The sequence below is a fragment of the Canis aureus genome, chromosome 31, assembly GCF_053574225.1.
Source record: "Canis aureus isolate CA01 chromosome 31, VMU_Caureus_v.1.0, whole genome shotgun sequence".
Classification (NCBI taxonomy): Eukaryota; Metazoa; Chordata; class Mammalia; order Carnivora; family Canidae; genus Canis; species Canis aureus.
Genome location: NC_135641.1, coordinates 38,141,566 through 38,162,353, shown reverse-complemented (window position 1 = coordinate 38,162,353; position 20,788 = coordinate 38,141,566). Strand labels below are relative to the sequence as shown.

Genomic DNA, 20,788 nt, shown 5'->3' with positions numbered 1-20,788 from the left:
AATATTCACATAAGGGAAATAAATGTAAAAATACACTTCTACCAAATGTATTCTACTCTAGGGCAAATTTCCTTCCTAAATAAATTCTACAGAAAGCTTGTACCTCATAAGTCATTAGCAATAATAGCCCCCTCTGTCATGATAACTGAAAACGCACCGTCAGATTGCAAGAGATTTTATTTCAGACACTTGTAAAATATACTCCTCTCTTAAACCTCTGGCTACATTAAAAATCAAAATATTAATAAGAAAGAAAAACCCATCCACATTTCTCTCTGCTTGAAAGGACTCCTCAGGGCACTGAAAGAAAGATTCACTTCAGAAGTTGTATCCTAATTAGTAGTTAATTCTTCTCTCCTGTCTTATTTAGTTTGCTCTTTAAAAGACAAATATCACCATAGTAAAATTGCCTTGTGTTTAAGCGATAGAAATATACCATCAGACTTCAAGGCTACACTAGCCACCCAAGCATTAAAGAAACAGCATTTTGTGCAATGGAGGAGAATGAAGAATTTAGTGACCCTAAGAATGTCTCTTCATGAGAAAGCTTACAGAAGAACACACAATTGTTTATTTATCATGATCATTATTCTTCTTCCTTGATTAAATTGTTAAGTAGATATATGACATATTCAAGTACAGGAGAAAGTTAAAAGGACTGCATATTTGGAACCTAAGGACCCCAGTCCAAGTCCTAGTGCTGGCACTTAACTAATTTTGTGTATTTGAGTTTTTGTCCAATACTGAATTGATAGTTTCCTAAGATGTGGAGAACTGGGAAGAGCATCTTTGGAACTGAAACTGGAAATCAGCAGTTCTGTTTTGGGCCTGCTAAGTTTGTAATGTCTACCAGTCAAGCAAGTGGAGATGTTGAGTACATACTCTGATATATTCACATGAAGTTAAAGGAAGAAGAGAAACGAAATGTAAATTGGACATTGAAAGAGGGGGCAGAGATTGAGAGGAAAACCAGAAAAATGTGAAAACATGAATGAGAAAGAAAGCATTTCAAGAAAAAACAGAGATTAGTCCATTGTGTGGAATGCTGATGAGAGGTCAAGTAGGATAAAACCAGAGATATTTACAAGCATGGAAGTTATGAGTGATCATGTTTGGGTAGAGATGGAGATCTGATTAGTCAGGGATGATAAGAGAGTGCAAGATGAGGAGGGAACATTGGCTAAGAGATGAAAAATTTTAATGTGAAGAGGTTCAGATTGAAGCTTAGGAGGGGTGGGGTCATAGGAGGGTACTTTAAAGATAAGAGATACTGTACCAAGTTGACATGCTGAGAATGATCTGTTAGGTAACTGCAATAGCAAACATATTGCCAGAATAAGAGAGAATGGAATCTGAAGTATAGTAGAGAAGATGGCCTTTGGTAGTCCTAGGACTACTTCCTTTATATGAACATTAGTGAAATCTTTTTCATAAGATTCTATGGGGTATTTTTGGTCAATTGTTAACTTGACTGATAGTTTGCATCCACTTGTTTGATGATGTAAGAAACAAGCTAAGAATAAAGGCAAAAAGGGGATAATATAAAAATTTGGAAGAGAAAGAGAAGATGTCAGTATTCATTTTTGATGAGGATGGAAATAGACATATTCTGATAGTGTAGATTGGTCCAGTCATGCTGTATAATCATTTGAGATTTGTGATCCTGAATTTAAAGTAAAACTAATTAAGTTTTACTTGAAGTAAAACTTAAAGTTAAGAAACTTAGAGTTGTGCTTTGAAACAAAGAGTTGTGCTTTGAGAACAACAAAATTTATCTGCTAAGGCATAAATATGAAGTAGGGAAAGAAGAGAAGAAGTCACTGGGAGAAAGGTAGGGTCTAAAGATGAAAGAAAATGTATTGTTGATTATATCATGACTACATAAGAAGAAGAGACGGAGGAATCAGCCAAAGAAATAAGAAAAAAAATATTCTGTCATTTGAAAACAAAGGGAAGAAGAAGAGAATGTGTGCATTTGGGAAATACTGAAGTTAAGAAAATGGAATTTATATTAGGCATTTTTAAGCTTAGTAAAGCAGGAAATGTATTATTTATCTACAGGTTAAGTAGTGGATCAGTGGAGAAGACCTGCAAAAAAAATAGCTGTAACAGTTATTAATAACAGCTAAAGTTTTAGCATATTTAACATTTTAATTATTCATAATAAGATATATTAAATTGCCTAACTGAGCCTAGGTGAGGAAAGGCTGAGCTTAGATGAGATGGATCATCTTTTTTCTTCAGGGAAGAAAAGAAGTAAAAGGGTAGGGGAATGAGTCAGTGAAGAATACAGTGAGAAGCAACTGCTTAAAGAGGCATGATGGAAATGAGCAGAAATGGGAGAGGGCGGGGAAGGGGACATGAAACATACACATTAGAGTATCTGATGTGTCAGGTATGGTAACCTCAAAACTCATTAAGTTTTACATTGGAGTTATTAGTGTTCAATAAATATTGCATAGCAGAGGTGATGAAAGTAGGAAGACTCTTTACAAAGGAGAGCTTTACGTCCAAAAGAGCCCCAAGTCACAAGCCCTGAGACAGACCTTGCTCTCTGCACTGTGGGTCGTTATGCCAGCTATTGTCTATTGACTCTGGTCTCTTGTTTCCTCAAATTACAATGAGGGTGTTAGACTTACTTCTAACATCCCACTCTTCATTGGGTGATGGGCATTAAGGAGGGCACTTGGTGGGATGAGCGTTGAGCATTATGCTATATGTTGGCAAATTGAATTTAAATAAAATATTGAAAAAATAAAATAAAATCTCACTCTCACTCCACCCCAGTGGAAAACAATTTTAGGAGCTTCTGCTTTGGCAAGCTATTCAGTATGGTTCTTTTGTTTAGTACTCTTGTTTAATATTTGTAAAATGCTACACGTTTCCTGGGCTGCTTTTGCTGCCATTTACCACAACACTGTTTTCCATCAGCTCCCAGTTCAAAGCCAGGATGGCAGGCACAGATGAAAGATTCCATTGTATTTGAACAGTGATGGCTGCGGTGAACCAGCCCTTCAGCATGTTTATTCATATTTGCAGAAAGAGTTATATAGCAGCTATGTCTTCAGAGCTCAAGTTGAGATTTATCTGTAAACTATAAAAATGAGCTAAAGCATTCCCTTCTTCTCAACCCTAGACATCAAACATAACAGTAAAATACCACATTGGCACCATATTTGCGAATAAACCAACTGCTAATGATATTAACTAAAGTGTTGGTCTAATGCTCTCAAAGACTTCTATCCATGGGAACCTACAAGTATTTATTAATTGGGAGCAAATAAAGAAAATAACTAAAAATTATACTTTATCTCTCCCCTAATAATACAGGTAGAAGTCATTGTAATTTGTCTTTAGGAATCTATATCACATTCTTTTTTTAAAAAAGATTTATTTATTTATTTGAGAGAGAGTGTGTGCACATGTGTACATACATGGGGGGAGGGGCAGAGGGAGGGAAGCTTCAAGTAGACTCCCTTTGACCAAGGGGCCCCTTGTTGGCTTGATCCCATGACCCATGAGATCACCAGAGCCAAAATCAAGAGTTGGACACTTCACCAATTGAGCCATCCAGGATGTATCTTATATTCTTAACCAAAAATGATATCTCCCTGATTTAAGGTAGCCAGGACATGTGGACAAGGCAGGTTGGGGGCCCTCCCTGTGTAGCAATCCACAGTGTGCTCTACCTGAATGCCATGGGGCAGTGCAATTTGCACAAGGATGCCTCCTCTTTCTTCTGACACCAAGAGGCAGTTCCATTCAGTATAACCTCATTCCATAGCTCAAGTAGTCCCTGCTCCTTCTCTTCACGTTGATAGGTCTCAACATTTTCCTAACTACTGCTTCCTCCTGTACTGTCCTGCATGTCACCTCCACATCTATCACCTATCTATCATCTATCTATCTATCTATCTATCTATCTATCTATCTATCTATCTATCTTTGTCAATTCTCCACAAATATTTAATAAGATCCTATTCTGTGCCAGAAAGTTTAGGCAAATGCTGTGCAAACAGAGGACCAAAGCAGAAATGTTCTCTGTCAGAAAAGCACATTAACACAATCAACAGAAAATTATATCTTAGTTTTGGTTTAAAGAAAAAAAAATAAACGGGAATTTTTATATCTAAACCTTTTTCAATTTCTCAAAGTGTTTATCCATCCCATAAGCCAGGAAATATTTTGGTATTTTCATAATTAATCCAAATAAACTGTTTCTCGTTTCATGAAAATGTCATGATAAAAATGAAGGATTCTGTGATTTCTCTGAAGTTAATAAAACAAAGACTGTCCCACAGGAATGATTTCATTTATTAGTTCTGGTTATGCAGTAATTTGTCACTTTCATCTTCAAATTGAAGTATGTCTGTTTTGCTATTTCTAGGAAACAGAAATATGTAACCTTGTATTTATAGTTTCTTTCTTTTTGGTTTTAATTATTTCTAACTTCTGAGAACACTCATTTGCACACACTTGCGTTTCAAAGGTTATCCTCCACGTTCTGCAGCCTATAATAAAAAAACTCCCTGTGTAGTTATGGAAGATTTTGAATATTAATTCTGGAATTCACTTCATAATGAGAAACAAAAAACAAAAGGCATTAATTCTGAAATTATATCAGACTATTTTTTGTAACTAAAAATTTCACTGAGTTTTTATAGTTTCACAAACATACCTTTCAGAATGATCAAATGAGAATATAAATGTTCTTTTTAAAGCATAAATGAAAATGCCTTTCTCCTAGCTGTTCTGACTATTCAAAACTGAATTACCACAAAATTTCAAACAATTACACAATTAAGCCATCATCTTCAACCTCCTACCTCCACAGGCCTTTTTGTCTTCAGACAGCTGGTACCCTGGGCGACAGAACACCTGGCCACACCATTCTCACTCTGACAGATGTGGGCATATCCATTCCCACCTGTGCAGGGGTCCATCTCTGAAAGCAATTAAGCAGTGGTAGTTTATAATTCATTAACTTCAGAAAGATATGCAAAGTGGAAGGGGGGGAAGGTAAAGAGGGCACTGGGGCCATGGGGATTCTCATATAAAGATGGTAAGGACTCTGAAAAGGCTTTTCCCACTTTCAGATGGAACTATTTCCAAAAAAAAGTTTCCATTTTGTGATATGAACTCCAAAATATAAACGAATATAAACATGAAGCAGAGCCAAAAAAGAATTGGCTTAATTCACTCTTCTCAAAAGCATGCCTTCAGCCCTCTGGTACCCAAAGTTCAACAGAGTCAGCTTGAACTCTATCATACACCTTTGCATTTTCCCCTTCTCTCTCAACCCTTTCCACTTCTTTGGGCATCAGAATCATTCTCAGAGGTAAAACCTCCCCTGGGTCACTTTTTCCTTTAGATAAACAACCACAGTGTGAGGAGAAGGTAGGCTGAAGCAACATGGAAGAGTCTTAGCCATAGCTGTTGTGGAGATGGAGTTTAGTTCAGATCTTCCAGGCTGTAATGAACCACTGTAAAGCCTACAGTATAATGTTGAAGAGAAGTGGCATGAACACACATCCTTGTCTTGTTCCTGATCTTAGAGGGAAAGGCTTCAGTATTCACTATTACCAGTAATGTTACCTGTGGGTTTTTCATAGGTTCCCTTTATCAGGTTGAGGAAGTTGTCCTCAAACATTTCTAGTTTGTTGAGTTCTTATATCGTGAAAGGATCCTTGATTTTGTCAGGTGTTGTTGGTTTTCTTCCTACACCTATTGAGACTACCATGTGATTTTTGTACTTTATTCTGTTGATATGGCATATAGCATTAATTGATTTTCAGAAGTTGAACCAACCTTGTTTTCCTAAGATAAATCTTAAATGACTATAGTGTATAATCCTTCTATATGTTGTTGGATTTGGCTTCCTAATATTTTGTTTAGGATTTTTACATCTACATTCATAAAATATATTTGTCTATGGTTTTCTTTCCTGTGATACTGTTGTCCGGTATTGGTATCAGGGTGATTCTGATTTCATTGAATGAACTGGGAAGTGTTCTCTTCTCTTTTCTATTTTCAAAGAATTTGTTTGAAAAATAGAATAGTTCTTTTAAGTTTAAATAAATTCTTTTTGGTATAATTCACCATTGAAACCATCCGGGCCTGAGCTTTTTATTTTTTGGGAAGTTGCAAAATAACTAATTTTATCTCTTTACTTATTATATATATAACTGGATTTTCAATTTTTTCAGAATCCAATTCCAATAGTAATTGTCATTCTTGGAATTTGTTCATTTCATCTAAGTTATCTAATTTGTTGTGATCAGTTGTTCCTCGTATTACCTTTTCCCTCTTTTCAAAAAATTTCCTAAAGTCAGTAGTGATGTTCACTCTCACTTTTGATCCTGGTCATTTGAGTTATCTCTCTTTTTTCCTTTGCCAATCTAACAGTTTGTCAGCTGTATTGATCGTTTAAAAAAAAAAACAACAACTGTTGGTCTTATTAATTTTCTTTCTTGTTTCTCTATCCTCTACTTCACTAATTTCTATCCTCATCTTTACCTTCCTTCTTTTTTTAACCTTCCATGTTCCTTTTCTCCTTATGTTACTTCTTCCCAGTATGAGTTTTCTAAGAAACTCTTACATTTGAGTCTGCAAATTCAATATGCCCCTTAACTTCACACAAAAGAAAATTTGATGGACATTTTTGGTTTTGTTTTCTTTATTGCATCTGTATGTTTTGTCCAAGGTCAAGAGATTTACACAGCTACATTTATATCAGAAACTTAATTTATTTAATCTGTATCCCCTACTACCAATTCTCAGGACAATGGGATAGATAACTCCTTCTCTAGACTTTGGAAAGTGAAGAGTCCCTAACACCAGATGCAAAATTACAATGATCATTGATGTTCTTCTCATTGACCACTGTCTCTGAGAACCTATATTCTAAATGTACTTTAATTATCTATTCTCGAATGCCATCTTGATGCCCAAGTTTCCAAATATGAGGGTTTACTCCTCAAGAAGATGGCTAGATATAACCTCCCTACAGCAAGTCCTACTGCTGTCAAAAGTCCCTTTTGTTTTGGGGACTGATTATAACTGTTGTCTTAACCCATTTGAATTAGGCAAGGAAGAACTAAAAAATAAACCTTCTATAATGCAGCATTTGATAAAACAGATTTTATTCTCAGCTGCAGGACATAGAAGGACATTTAAAAGTAGCATGTGGGACACAAGTAATATTCTCAGTCAAATTTCTAATGCTTCTTTTGTGTAGAGTTAAAAGGCAGTATCCTTTATATGTAGCACTTAAATGGCACCTGTTCAAATTTGGCTCATGATCTTGAAAGAGTAACAATGATTGGGCTTACCTTCTACCAAAGCAACTAGAAAACTAGAGTAAAAATACATGAAACAACTGCATATAATGGACAACAAACAGCACAGAAATGGGAATCCCGAGTGAAGAGAAACAAAAGTAAGCTAAATTACTGTTTTGAGTTCTGCTGGAGACCATTTCTGGGTTACAGTACACAAGGAGAAATCAAAAGAGAGCTCAGTGATCCTGCTAAATTAAAGAGACAAATCAGAGCTCATGATTATCAAGGAAATTAGAATATGTGGAGTGCTAGAAGGGGCAAGGGGAGGTGGAGAGGAGAATGTTACAGAAAGAGAGAGGGAGACAGAGAGAATCACTCCAGAAATCTGTATGCCAATCCTCTTGAATCTCTGATTAAATATTATTGCATATATACATAGGGTAAGTCTCCCTGAGGCCAGGCAAGAACAAAGAAGAATTAGGGAAGCTCTAAGCCAAACAACTCCCAAAGCACACAGGGCCAGGAATCACTTCTTAGCAGCTGGACTGTGAAAGTATTGTTGAACATATGGGGATTTCATTAAATATCCCTAAAGGGCTATGACTCAGTAGTAGGACTAATTTAACCCCAGAGTAAAGTCTATTCTAGATTTACCCTAACAAAGATTCAAAAAAGCACTTGACAGGATCAAGTAACTTAACTTGGCACCCAGAAAGAAAGCACAATACTTTCTAAAGGAGACCGAAGCTAGCATTCAACAATATAAAATAAATAATGTCCAACATCCCATAAAAAGTTAATAAGCATGTGAAAATGTAATCAAATGTGACCCATATTGAAGAGAAAATTTATTTCAAAACAGACTTAAAAATAATAGAGATAATGAAATCAATAGATAAGGACATTAAAATAGCACCATAAATAAATTTAATATGCCTGATGATTTAAAGACTAATGTGCATTTAGTGAGGATAAAAATAAAAGATATAAAAAACTACCAAATGGAACTTCTAGAGAAGAAGGATATAAGATCTGAAATGGAAAGTTCACTAAATAGTATTATCAGCAGATTACATAATTAGAAAATTATTGAACTAAAAACCTAGCAGTATAAATTATCCAAAATGAAGAACAGAGAGAGAAAAAAAGGACTAAGCAATTTAAGTAAAGAAAGTCTGATGACCAGTAGAGCAATATTAAGTGATATCAAATAATTCAGATTTTAGAAGGAGATTCTCTAGTCAAATGATTAGGAAAAAGACAGCCTAACAATACAGAAAACTTTCAGAAAATTACTGTCTCGCTATGGTCAGACATCATAGAAAAAATGTAACCCTAACCCCTACCTATGACACCAAAGAATGAAGGAGGAGCCTAGGCTTTCCCCTTCAATAGGCTGTAGTGAGGTGTTTTTTCATCTTCCCACTGAGGTGATGTCAGAGGAGGCTTATCAGAGAGTCAAGACTTCCACCACCAACCAATGATAATGAGGCAACCCCACATGATGTCCATGAACGCCATGTGGGAAGAGTAAAAAGGCACACCTACACCTCTGCCAATCTGTACCAATGGAGAGCTAGAACTCCCATCCTGCACAAAGTAAGGAGGCATGCACCTCTCATTTTTGAGTCATTGGAAGCCAGGTGGTAATAAACTGGGACTTCTACTTGCACTGAGTAGTAAAAGGTATTTTCCCCTCACCCCCTTTCCCTTTCCAAAGTAGTGTCAAAGGAAAGCATCTACAATATAATGTTTACATAAGATCCAGAGTCTTAACACAATATACAAAATGTCCAGGTTTCAGTAGAAAATTACTCATTATACCAGCAACTAGGAAGATCTCAAAAGGATTGAAAAACTGGATCAATAAATGCCAACACCAAGATTCTAGAGATGTTAGAATTATCTAAGATTTTAAGCCAGCCATAATAAAATTACTTTAATGAACAATTACAAACAAGCAAATGAAATAATAGAGTCTCAGCAAAGAAATAGAAAATATAAAGAAGAACCAAATGGAAATTTGAGAACTGAAGAACACAATAACTGAAAATCTCAATAGAGGGGTGCCTGAGTGGCTCATTTGGTTAAGTACCTGCCTTCATCTCAGGTCATGTTCTCAGAATTCTGTGATCAAGCCCCATGTCTGGCTCCCTGCTCAGCAGGGAGTCTGCTTCTTCCTCTCCCTCTGCCCCACCCCCCATGGTAGTGCTCCCTCTCCCTCTCAAATAAATAAATAAAATACTCAAAAAAGAAAGAAAGGAAAGAAAGAAAGAAAGAAAGAAAGAAAGAAAGAAAGAAAGAAAGATCTCAATAGATAGACTAAAAAATGGAATGGAGAGGAGAAAGAATCCATAAATTGGAAGATAGAACAATAGAAATTACCCAGCTGAACAACAGAAACAATAGACTAGAAGAAAATTAAAACAAAACAAAATTTTTAAAAAGAGAGAAATAAGAATGGAGCTTTAGAGATATACAGAAATATAACAAAGGCATAATATTGTGTCAAATGTCAATGTCTTAGAGGATAGAAAAAAATACAGTGAGACTGAAAATGTGTTCAAAGAAATAAAACTGAAAATTTCCCAAATTTGACAAAGACATAACTCTAGATCCAAGAAGCTGAGTAAAACCCAAGCAAATTAAATCCAAAGAAATCCACACCAAGACATATTTTAGTCAAATTTCTGAAAAGTTAAGACAAAAGAAAAATCTTTAAGGCAATGAGAGAGAAATGACACTTTACTTGTAGAAGAAAGTGTAATAGATATTTCATCAGAAATCACAGAGAATGGAAGGAAGTGACATTTTTCAGCTAATGAAAGAAAACAACCCAGAATCCTATATGCAGCAAAATTACTCTTTAGAAATGAAGGGGAAACTGAGACATTCTCATACAAAGAAAAACTAAGAGAATTTACTACTCTAGAATAATGTCTAAAGGAAGTTTCTGAAATAGAAATGATTAAAAACCAATTGTAAAGCATCAGAATGAAAGACAGAAAGAAAGAGCAAAAATAAGGGGAAAAAAATCCGATAAACTTTCCTTCCCCTCTTGAGTCTTCTAACTAACACTTTATGGCTAAAGCATAAAGTATCATTTGTCTAATGTGGTTCTAAATGAACATAGAAAAAATATTTAAACAATTATATGTAAGTGGAAAAAAGTAAGATGAAAGTAATTTAAGTGTTCTACACTTCACTTGAACTGGTAAAATGATGCCACCAGTAGGTAAGTTAGTTATACAGAATGTAATACCTGGGAGGAACTAGTTAACCAGTAAAAAGCTTGTAAAGAGAGCCACTCAAAACCTATGAATACAACAAAATAGGGGCACCTGGGTGGTTCAGTCAATTAGACATCTGCCTTTGGCTCAGGTCATGATCTCCGGGTCTTGGGATTGAGTCTCAAAGTGGGCTTCCTGCTCAGTGAGGAGTCTGCTTCTCTCTCTCCCCATGTCCTCCCCCCATCACCTCCTTCATGGTCTCTCTCACATGCACTCTCTTTCAAATAAATAAATAAAATATTTTTAAAAATTTGGGTCAAAGTTTAAACAGTGCTGAGACAGATTTATAGTACAAAAATATATCTAAAAAGATAATCGGAGATTATCTAAAAGATAATCTAAGATCTGACTCCAAGAGTTTAGAATAAGAAGAGTAAAATAGACCCAACATAAGTAGAATAATAAAATAATGATAAGAGCAGAAAGCTATGAAATTGAAAACAGAAAAGAATAGAAATTATTATTGAAACAAAGAGCTGGTTCATAGTATAGATCAATAAAATTGACAACAAAAAGGCTGATAAAGAAAATAAGAAAAAAAGAAAAAAATTACCAATATCAGAAATGAAACAGGATGTTACTATATATCCTGATAACATCAAAAGTAGAGTAAGGAACAACTACAAACAACTCTGTAAAACACATATTGGTAACTTAGATAAAATAAATGAATTTCTCAAATAAAATATAAACAACCAAAAAAGAAATATAAACAACCACAAGATATTTATATGAATAGAAAACTTGTATAGCCCTATAACAATGAAAAAATAAGAATTTATAATTTAAACATTCCCCAAAGAGAAATCTCCATGCTCAAATGATTTCACTGAGTAATTGTAAATGTTTAAGGAAGGATTAACACTGATTCTAAAATTTCTTTCAGAAAATAGAAAAAGGGATACTTTCAAATTCATTTTATGAAGATAATATTATCCTGATACCAAAGCCAGGCAAAGACAGTATCAATAAGAAAGAAGGAAGGAAGGAAGGAAGGAAGGAAGGAAGGAAGGAAGGAAGGAAGGAAGGAAAGAAGGAAGGAAATAGGATAGACCAATATCACTCATCAATAAAGATGCAAAAATCTTTTACAAAATAGTAGCAAATTGAATCGTGCAATGTATATAAAAGAATTATGCAACATCACCAGGTAGGGCTTATTGTAGCATGGAAGGCTGGTTCAACATTACCAAAAAAATCAAATAATGTAATTCTCCATATTTATAGAAGAAAGAAGAAAATTCACATGATCATATCAATCAATACAGAAAAAAAACATTTGACATAATTCAACACATATTCATGATTAAAGAAATAGGATTAGTGGGAATCTCCTCAACTTGATAATGAGCATATACAAGAAACCTAAAACTAACATTGTACTTAAAAAAAAAAAAAATTTCTTTTGCTTTAAGTTTGAAAGCAAAGCAAGAATGCTTGTTCTCATTACTCTATGCAACAGTTCTAACCAGTGCAATCAGGAAAGGAAAGGAAATAAAATGATTATAGATCAGAGAGGAAAAATCAAAACTTTTCCTATTTGCATATAGCATCATTCTCTAAACATCCTATGGAATGTACAAACTCTTAGAACTAAAAAGTTGAGTTCAGCAAGTTTGTAGGACATAGGATAAGCATACAAAAATAAGTTATATATATATTATTAATAAACACATGGGCAGTGAAAATAAAACATCAGTAACATCTATAATCACCCAAAAAATAAAACATTATGTGTCAATCTAACAAACATCTACAGGACTTGTATGTTGAAATATACAGAATACTGATGAAAGGAATAAAAAACATATGGTGAGATGTACTGCCTTATGAACTGGAAGACTCACGAAATAAAAATGCCACTTTCCCAAAATTGATATACAAGATTAATGCAATTCTTATCAAAATTCCAGCAAAATCTTCTGTATATATAGACAATTTTTTCCAAAAAATATGGAAAGCAAAGGAAGTACAATAGCTAAAACAATCACAAAAAAAGAAGAATGAGGTGAAATCAACATCTGTATTTGATCTCAAGAGTAACTGAGGCTATTTGGTAGTGGTTGAAAGATACATGCATAAATGGGTGTAATAGAATGAAAAACCCAGAAACAGATCCACACAAATATGCCCACTTGATTTTTGAGGAAGATGAAAATGTAATTCAACAAACAAAAATAGCCCTTCAACAAAAGCATAGGCAACCAAATGGATCTTGACCTAAATCTCACATCTTGAGGCACCTGGGTGGCTCAGTCAGTTAAGCTCAGGACTCTTGATTTTGACTCAGGTCATGATCTCAGAGTCATAAGACTGAGCCCTGAATAAGCCCCCTCCTCAGCGGGAAGTCTGCTTGAGATTCTCTCTCTCTCCTTCTTCTTCTGCTCCTCCCCCCCCCCCATCTGCTCATGTGTTCTTTCTCTCATAAATACATACATACATAAAATCTTTAAATACCTTACACAAAAATTAAGTAAAACTGGATTACAGACTTAAGTGTAAAACATAAAACTATCTCTAAAAAACTTTTAGAAAAAGTAACCTTTATTAATAACGCCTAAAAACAGAAACAATCCAGATGGAAATGCTTAAGGAAACTGGTGTATCCATGTCTTGGAATACTATGAACTATTGTTACATGCAAGAACTTGGATGAATCTCCATAGAACTATGTTGAGTGAAGAAAGTCAATCTATAATGGTCACATACTCTTTGTTTTTTTTTATGTAACATTTCTAAAATGTCAAAAAGCTAGAAAAGGAGAATATATTAGCAATTGCCTGGGGTTAAGAAGCAGATAGGCATGGAAGGAAAGGGTGGCTATTAATAAGGAACATGAGGGATCCTTGTGGTGATGAAAATGTTCTGTATCTTCACTATATCAATAACAATATCCTCGTTGTGATATTGTATTATAGTTTTCCAAGATGTCACCTTTGTAGGAAACTAGATATGGGTACATGAGATCACTTCCTGTTATCTTTTAAAATTGTATGTGAATCTAAAATTATCTCAGAAGAATAAAGGGCTAAAAAGTAAAAAGTAAACACTCCCCCCAAAACAAAACAAAATCTGTTAATGAATGAGTATTTTGGCTGAATTGCAATCCCTTCTTATAAAAGACAAGAATACAGAATTGACTTTACTCATATAACTTGCATTCAATAAACATTATTTAGGAAAAAAAGAGAAACACCTGAGAGCCTTGATTGTTGAAGAAGCCTTGGACCCCATCAGGCACCAAGTCTAAATGGGAACTGATAGTTACCAACATAAAGCTGCCACATCAAAATGATTTTTGGCTGTAGGGCTCTCTCCACTCTGGAGGTTATGTAGATGGTTTGGAATGAGCTGAGCTATATATATATATATATCCGGTGATCAATTTTTCAAGAAAACACAAAACCATTTTAAATGTGTATGTACCTAATGGCAGAGCCTCAAAATACATAAGCATAAATTGATATAACTGAAAGAAGTAGACACACCCACACATAGAGTTGGAGATTCCAATATTTCTCTACCAATAATTGATAAGATAGGCGATAGAATAGTAATAGGCCTGTACGCATGAATTAACAACTATCAAATAAGTTAAACTGACATTTATAACAATTTCAGTCAATAACTGCAGACTATACATTTTTTGAGTATACATAGAACATTTAATAAGATAAAATATCCTGAGCCAAACCAAGTCTCAATAAATATAAGATGATTGCAGATATAGAGTATATTTTCTAATCAAAATGGAATTAAATTAGAATACAAATGTATCAGAATGTTTAGAATGTTTAGAAATTTAATAATACAATTATTATTTTTTTAGAAATTTATAGAATTTCTAAATTCTATAAATGAATTCTATTCTAAATGAATAGAAATTTAATAATACAATAAAATACAATTTTATTATCCATGACTCAAATGGGTTAAAAATATTTTTAGGTGAATGTAAACATTATTATTATGTGTAGGGGAAAACTAAAGCAGTCTTAGAGAAATATATAGCTTTAAGTACTTATATGAGAAAAAAAGTAGGTCTAAGAGTTTAGAACTAAAACACAGAAGATCCATTTAACCTAAAATAAGTAAAGGAAAAAATAATAGAGTGAAACTAGTGAAATAAACAATAAACAATAGAGACAATCAATAAAATGAAAAGTTGACTTTAAAAAAAGATTTTATTTATTTATTCACGAGAGACACACAGAGAGAGGCAGAAACAGGCTCCCTGTGGGGGGCCAATGCAGGACTCGATCCCAGGACCCCCAGATCATGATCTGAGCTAAAGGCAGACACTCAACTGCTAAGCTACCCAGCTGCTCCTGAAAAGTTGATTTTTAAAGGTCAGTCGACTTGACAAACCTTTAGATTAAGAAAGAATAAATGGATGACATAATAGTATATTATGATTAATTTTTGCAAATATATTTAAGTTTATATGAAATGGGCAAACACCTCAAATGGCACATAGCAATATATCAAAACTGACTCAAGAAGTGATGGAAAGCTTAAATAGCCTGGCAATATTGAAAATTACATAGATAAATAAAAAATTTCCCTCAAAGAAAATTCTAGGCCAAGATGGCTTCACTGGTGAATTGTCTTCAACGTTTAAATAAGAAATTATAGCAATTCTATACAAACTCTTGAAGAAAGTAGACAGGAGAGGATATTTCTCAACCCACTTTACAAAGCCAGAATTAATCTGTACTAGACAAAAACTACAAAGAATAAAACGATAGAAAAATAACCCTAATTTAAGACAGATTCAGGAATCCCACATAACCCATTGACTAATAATTCCAAGTTTTAAAAAGAGGATAGAACACTTAGAATCCTCATGTGTGGAAATATAAAGGTGCATAACTCTGGAAGACAATTTGCCAATATTTTTTAAGGTTAAATATGATCTTACCATATGGTGCAACGACTCTACACTGGGTATTCAGTTTGTAAGAAACTACTATTCCACAATAAAAATGATTGTGCTGCTAATATACAAAAACATGGATAATTTCAAATTCATTATACTAAGCTTTAAAAGAATACAGACATAAATAATTACATACTGAGTTATTCATTTTCTATAACACTCTAGAGAACATAAACCTAAACTATGCTGCCAGAAAGCAGATCATTGGTTGCTAGGACTGTAGATAGAGTAATTTTAAGAATAGGGTAATTGGGACAGGAATAAAGGAAACTTTTGGGGAGATGGAAATAGTCATATCTTTATTGTGGTAGTAGTTACATGGCATGTACATTTAAATATGTAATATTAAAGTTGGTACATTTTATTGAATGTAAATTATATCTCTAAAATATTGAGTTAAAAAGATAAATAACAATAACAAAAATGGAGAACTGTTTTGTTGATTGGTTGTAGTTTATATTAAAGACAAGTGGGCAGCCCGGGGGGCTCTGGTTTAGCGCTGCCTTCAGCCCAGGGTGTGATCCTGGAGACCTGGGATCGAGTCCCATGTCAGGCTCCCTGCATGGAGCCTGCTTCTGTCTCTGCCCCTCTCTCTCTCTCTCTCTCTCTCTCTCTCTCCCTGTCTCTCATGAATAAATAAATAAAATCTTAAAAAAAATAAAATAAAGACAAGTAAAATGATATGACTACTCCAGTCTTTGTGTATGTTCCAATGAAGTGTTGAGCTCCATTCATAGCAACTACTAGATATTTATTCATCTGTCCTAAGCCATCCAAACATATATGCTAAACAAATGAATGTTAATATTCTAAAGGAGAGTGTGAAAAAATAACACTCTTCTTTCTTTCATAAGAAAGCGTGGTTATAACCTCACTTATATCTTGCTCTCCTTGCCCAGAAGATACTCATTGTCCTAACTACCTGATTGACTAAGACTTTTTCTTTTTCTAAGATTCAGTCCTATGTACTACCTTCTCCATGAAATTTTTACCAATGATCGCAATGACACCTTTCATCATTAAAGTAGACAGTTTTTTTTTTTCAAACTGGGTTCCCTACTATAGGGTTTTGGGGGTGAAAGATCTTATAAAAGTTTCCAACACCAAATAAGCTTGTGAATGTTTATTCAGCAATTAAACAAACAATACATTAGCAAACAAAGCTGCTTTCCATTGAATTTCTCAGAGCTTTTAATATGCTATAATAGATTATGGTCATCCAAAACAGGGTATTTAAATTTGTCATGCTTGTTTGACCATGGCATTCTTTTTTTTTTTTTTTTTTAATTTTTATTTATTTACTTATGATAGTCACAGAGAGAGAGAGAGGCAGAGACACAGGCAGAGGGAGAAGCAGGCTCCATGCACCGGGAGCCTGATATGGGATTCGATCCTGGGTCTCCAGGATCGCGCCCTGGGCCAAAGGCAGGCGCCAAACCGCTGCGCCACCCAGGGATCCCCCATGGCATTCTTTTTATTGTAAATAAATGTTTCATAGAACAAATATGAGAAATAATGGATGATACCTTACATTCAGTTCTTATAATATCCTATCTTAAACTTTAAAAGATAAATAACACGACACATTTTATTTCTTTGAATAATTTACAATTCCTTGGAGGCAGGGATCTGACTCATATAACTTGATAGAACCATCTGTCTATAATCTATATAGAAGGTGCTTCATAAACTGTATTTTGATGGAAAGACTATATAACTATTGGAATTTGGTTTCAACTATTGGTCTGTCAGTTGTTGATACATCACATGTTACCTTGAATGGCACTCAATAGATCCACGGTGGTAGACTTTTTATGCATAATAGTGAATAAGGCCATGTTCTTGCCCTCCCAGAACATTCATTCCAGTAGATGAGATAGTCAGCTTATGAATAAATAAAAAAATTCATCACAGATTACTGGGAGTGCTGTGAAGAAAATAAGATCATGTAAAAGACAGTAGCTGAGGGGGAGAGCCTGATGGGAAAAGAGAACTTGGGGCAGATGTCTTGAGACACTGAGATACAAAAAACCTAGCATATTCACTGAACAATATGGAAACTTCTTTGTCTGTACATGTAAAACATTGTGGTCCATGGTAAGGATTTTGAAACTTAAACTCAATAGTAAGACACTGAAGATTTTGAGTGGATAAATGGTAGGGTCAAAAGCAAAATCCCCGGGTCTCCTGATTCTTTGTTCAATAATCCTTTCCTCTTTATTAAAGATTATTAAAATATGTGCATTTTGCTAAAAAATGCTTCAAAATGGTAGCCTTGAAGCCACCGAGGATAAAATCTTTCACTGACATTGCAATCTTAAATCCCTCAGTATTTTGCGTGCATATGCACAGTTAAGACATTTCAAATTCAAAAGAAATTGATGTTTCTTTTTCACTTCCTATGTAACTTGGAGAAGAACATAAATAAGAAGGTAATTTAGATGGATGAGTTGGCATGAATTTCACTCAATACATTAGTTTAGCAGCAGTTTAAAATAATACATAGTAATTTATCTTGAACATCTCAAACTCTGGCTGAAAATCATTCCAAGAACTTGATTATTAGTCACAATTTTAGAAGATGCTTAAGTGAAAAAAATATTTGATGTACTCCCAATACAATTTAAAACCTTACTTAGGTTTTAACAAATATGAGATAAAAATATGATTTAAAATTCAGAACTTTGCTGATTATATTTACCTCTAGTGAGACTTTGTCATATGTTTCTATTTTCTAAAAGATGTATTGAATAAATAGCCAGAGATATATTCTTGACTTATTGGCAAAATTAAACACATACTTACCTTCAAACTATATGAGACAATTTATACATTTGAATTCAAGAACAATCTCTTTTCAAATCTGTACAAATGTACACTGAGGTAGCTATATGTCATTTTATTAAAACCAGCGACACAAATTTCAAGCTTAAGCCCAGAATTTTTTCCTCCATTGGAAATGATGTACTATACTTCCTCAGGTTTTCCAGTGACCAGTCTTTTGATAGTTAAAGGCAGATTAACGATGTCATGGAAAACATATGGGTAGTTTTGTCTTTAGCATGACTACCTCCACGAATAACCATGTAACACTTTCTCAAAATCATTTTCCCCAAAATAGGGACCCCTGGGTGGCTCAGCAGTTCAGCGCCCGCCTTTGGCTCAGGGCATGATCCCAGTTTAGGGATCGAGTCCCACATGGGCTCCCTGCATGGAGCCTGCTTCTCCCTCTGCCTGTGTCTCTGCCTCTCTCTGTGTCTCTCATGAATAAATAAATAAAATCTTTAAAAAAATCATTTTCCCAAAAATATATGTTGGTAATCTCCATGTACTTCCCTTTTGGCCCCCGGGCATTTGCTAAAGTTATTCATTAGGTAGAGTCCCTTGATCTTACCTCCACCTAGATTCTCACTTCTTGACTTTCTTTCTTTCTTTTTTTTTTTTTTTTAAGAGATTTTATTTATTTATTTATGAAAGGGGAGGGGCAGAGACACAGGCAGAGGGAGAAGCAGGCTCCATGCAAGGAGCCTGATGTGGGACTCCATCCCGGGTCTCCAGGATCACTCTCTGGGCTGAAGGCGGCGCTAAACCGCTCAGCCAGCCACCTGGGCTGCCCTTAACTTTCAAAGATACTTGAAAGATAGTGATTTTCCTTGGTAGATTGATAAACCCATGTTTTACAAAGCACTCATGTTGCTAAACAATGCACGTCTTCATATATGAGGGTTTAGTGGCATTTTACCAGGAAACACATTCTGATCCAAGAAATATGTCCCTAATAAATAAATTACTTGGATATATGGCAATAAAAAATATCCACTCTAAAATCCCAATAGCTTCCTTAATTGTTGATATTTAAAATATAATAGGCTAATTGTTCAGTAATCCTACAATGTAGAAGATGTCTGGGACCTTGACACTTTCCATCTCTGGGGTCATTTCTACTCTTCTTCCAAAATTTAGCTTAGGTGTTATCTCCTTTTAAAAGCTCTCTCTGAACCTGTTTAGGCTGGCTTATGTGTTATTCACTGGGCTTCCTGCAAAATATTATGCTCATTTTTACCACTATGTTGCTATACTCCTTATTTATTTATGTGTACCCCCTACTAGACCATGAGCTTCTTGAGGGCAAGGAACTGTTTCTGTACCAAAGAATCCTTAATTTCCAAATCCAGTGCCTGGTATGTAATAGGAACTTAAAAAATATCCCTTGCATCAAAGAAATGAATGACAAAGTAGCATCTGAGAGGATGGTGAGGAAGATAAGCAGATTTTCCATCTGGTAAAATACCAAACGGCTATCCCAAGCCTGGAAGAAATAAATTCTCAAAGTAAAAGTGAGATAAAACAATCATTTGGTACATGATCTTTAAAAAGAGGCAGAAAATCCCCCCAAACCTTTAGATTTTCTTTTCAAGTTTTGCTCATTACTAATCTTATTCATTTCATACACTCACTCTAACTGTTGAAGTCCCTCAGAGAGTCAAGACTTATTTCTAGCACAGCATTATGGATCCCTTTCATCTAAGTCCTAGATAAAATTCAAGAAATCTATTTAGTTCATGGAGAGAAGTACGACTGCCGTTGGAAATTTCACGTGCTTAATAAACTGCATGTGCACTTGAAAGGCTAATCCAAACCAACTAGAGTTAGGGTCATTATGAGGCTTGCAAGGGCACTCTGACATGAAATGCTCACTACGAATCTAACTGAGATTCATAATTGACAGCATCTCGGTTTATGGGACAGTAAGATTGTATTCATCAAAGTACAATATAAGACTTTGTATTGACTGAATGAAGAAACTAGCCACATCTTCCTACGCTGCTATAGTTTAGTCTAGCTGTCAATTTGGCAGTTCCTGGGTTGCAAATTGTGGATGCTATTGCTTAACATTCATGTCTGGTTCACATCCCAGCAGTGGCAGTTCACCATCTACAATCATGTTTCCTAACTGCAGTCCAGCCCAGCTGGAGACCCAATTTCCTGCACAATTGCAGCCAGCTCTGACAAGAGGTCTGGTAGTCAAATGCCACATTCTCTGAGGTACTTGGAGGCTATATGCTTTGTGAAGTATTAATAGATGCCACAAGAATACCCATGGAATGAGAAACTAAACATTTTTTAAGTTAAGTATATTATTTAAAAATTCTATTCCTCTGAATTGCTATAATAATTATTGTCTAGAATATTCATGTTGACATTTAATATGGTAAACTTTAAAAAATGGCATAGAGAAAAGATCAAAAAGACAGGAATTTGTAACCTGACGCTGCCAA

The 20,788-nt window shown here is 34.7% G+C and overlaps 1 pseudogene across 1 annotated transcript in view; it reads right to left on the bottom strand.

Moving 5' to 3' along the window:
- The window catches only part of LOC144302297 (uncharacterized), a 128,686-nt pseudogene that overhangs the window by 12,946 nt on the left and 94,952 nt on the right, over positions 1-20,788 (bottom strand). Inside the window, exons 5-6 of the transcript XR_013369148.1 lie at positions 4,827-4,945; positions 2,911-3,033 (exon numbers count right to left, since the gene is read on the bottom strand). The product of XR_013369148.1 is annotated as an uncharacterized LOC144302297 (transcript). The remainder of the gene's footprint in view (positions 1-2,910; positions 3,034-4,826; positions 4,946-20,788) is intronic.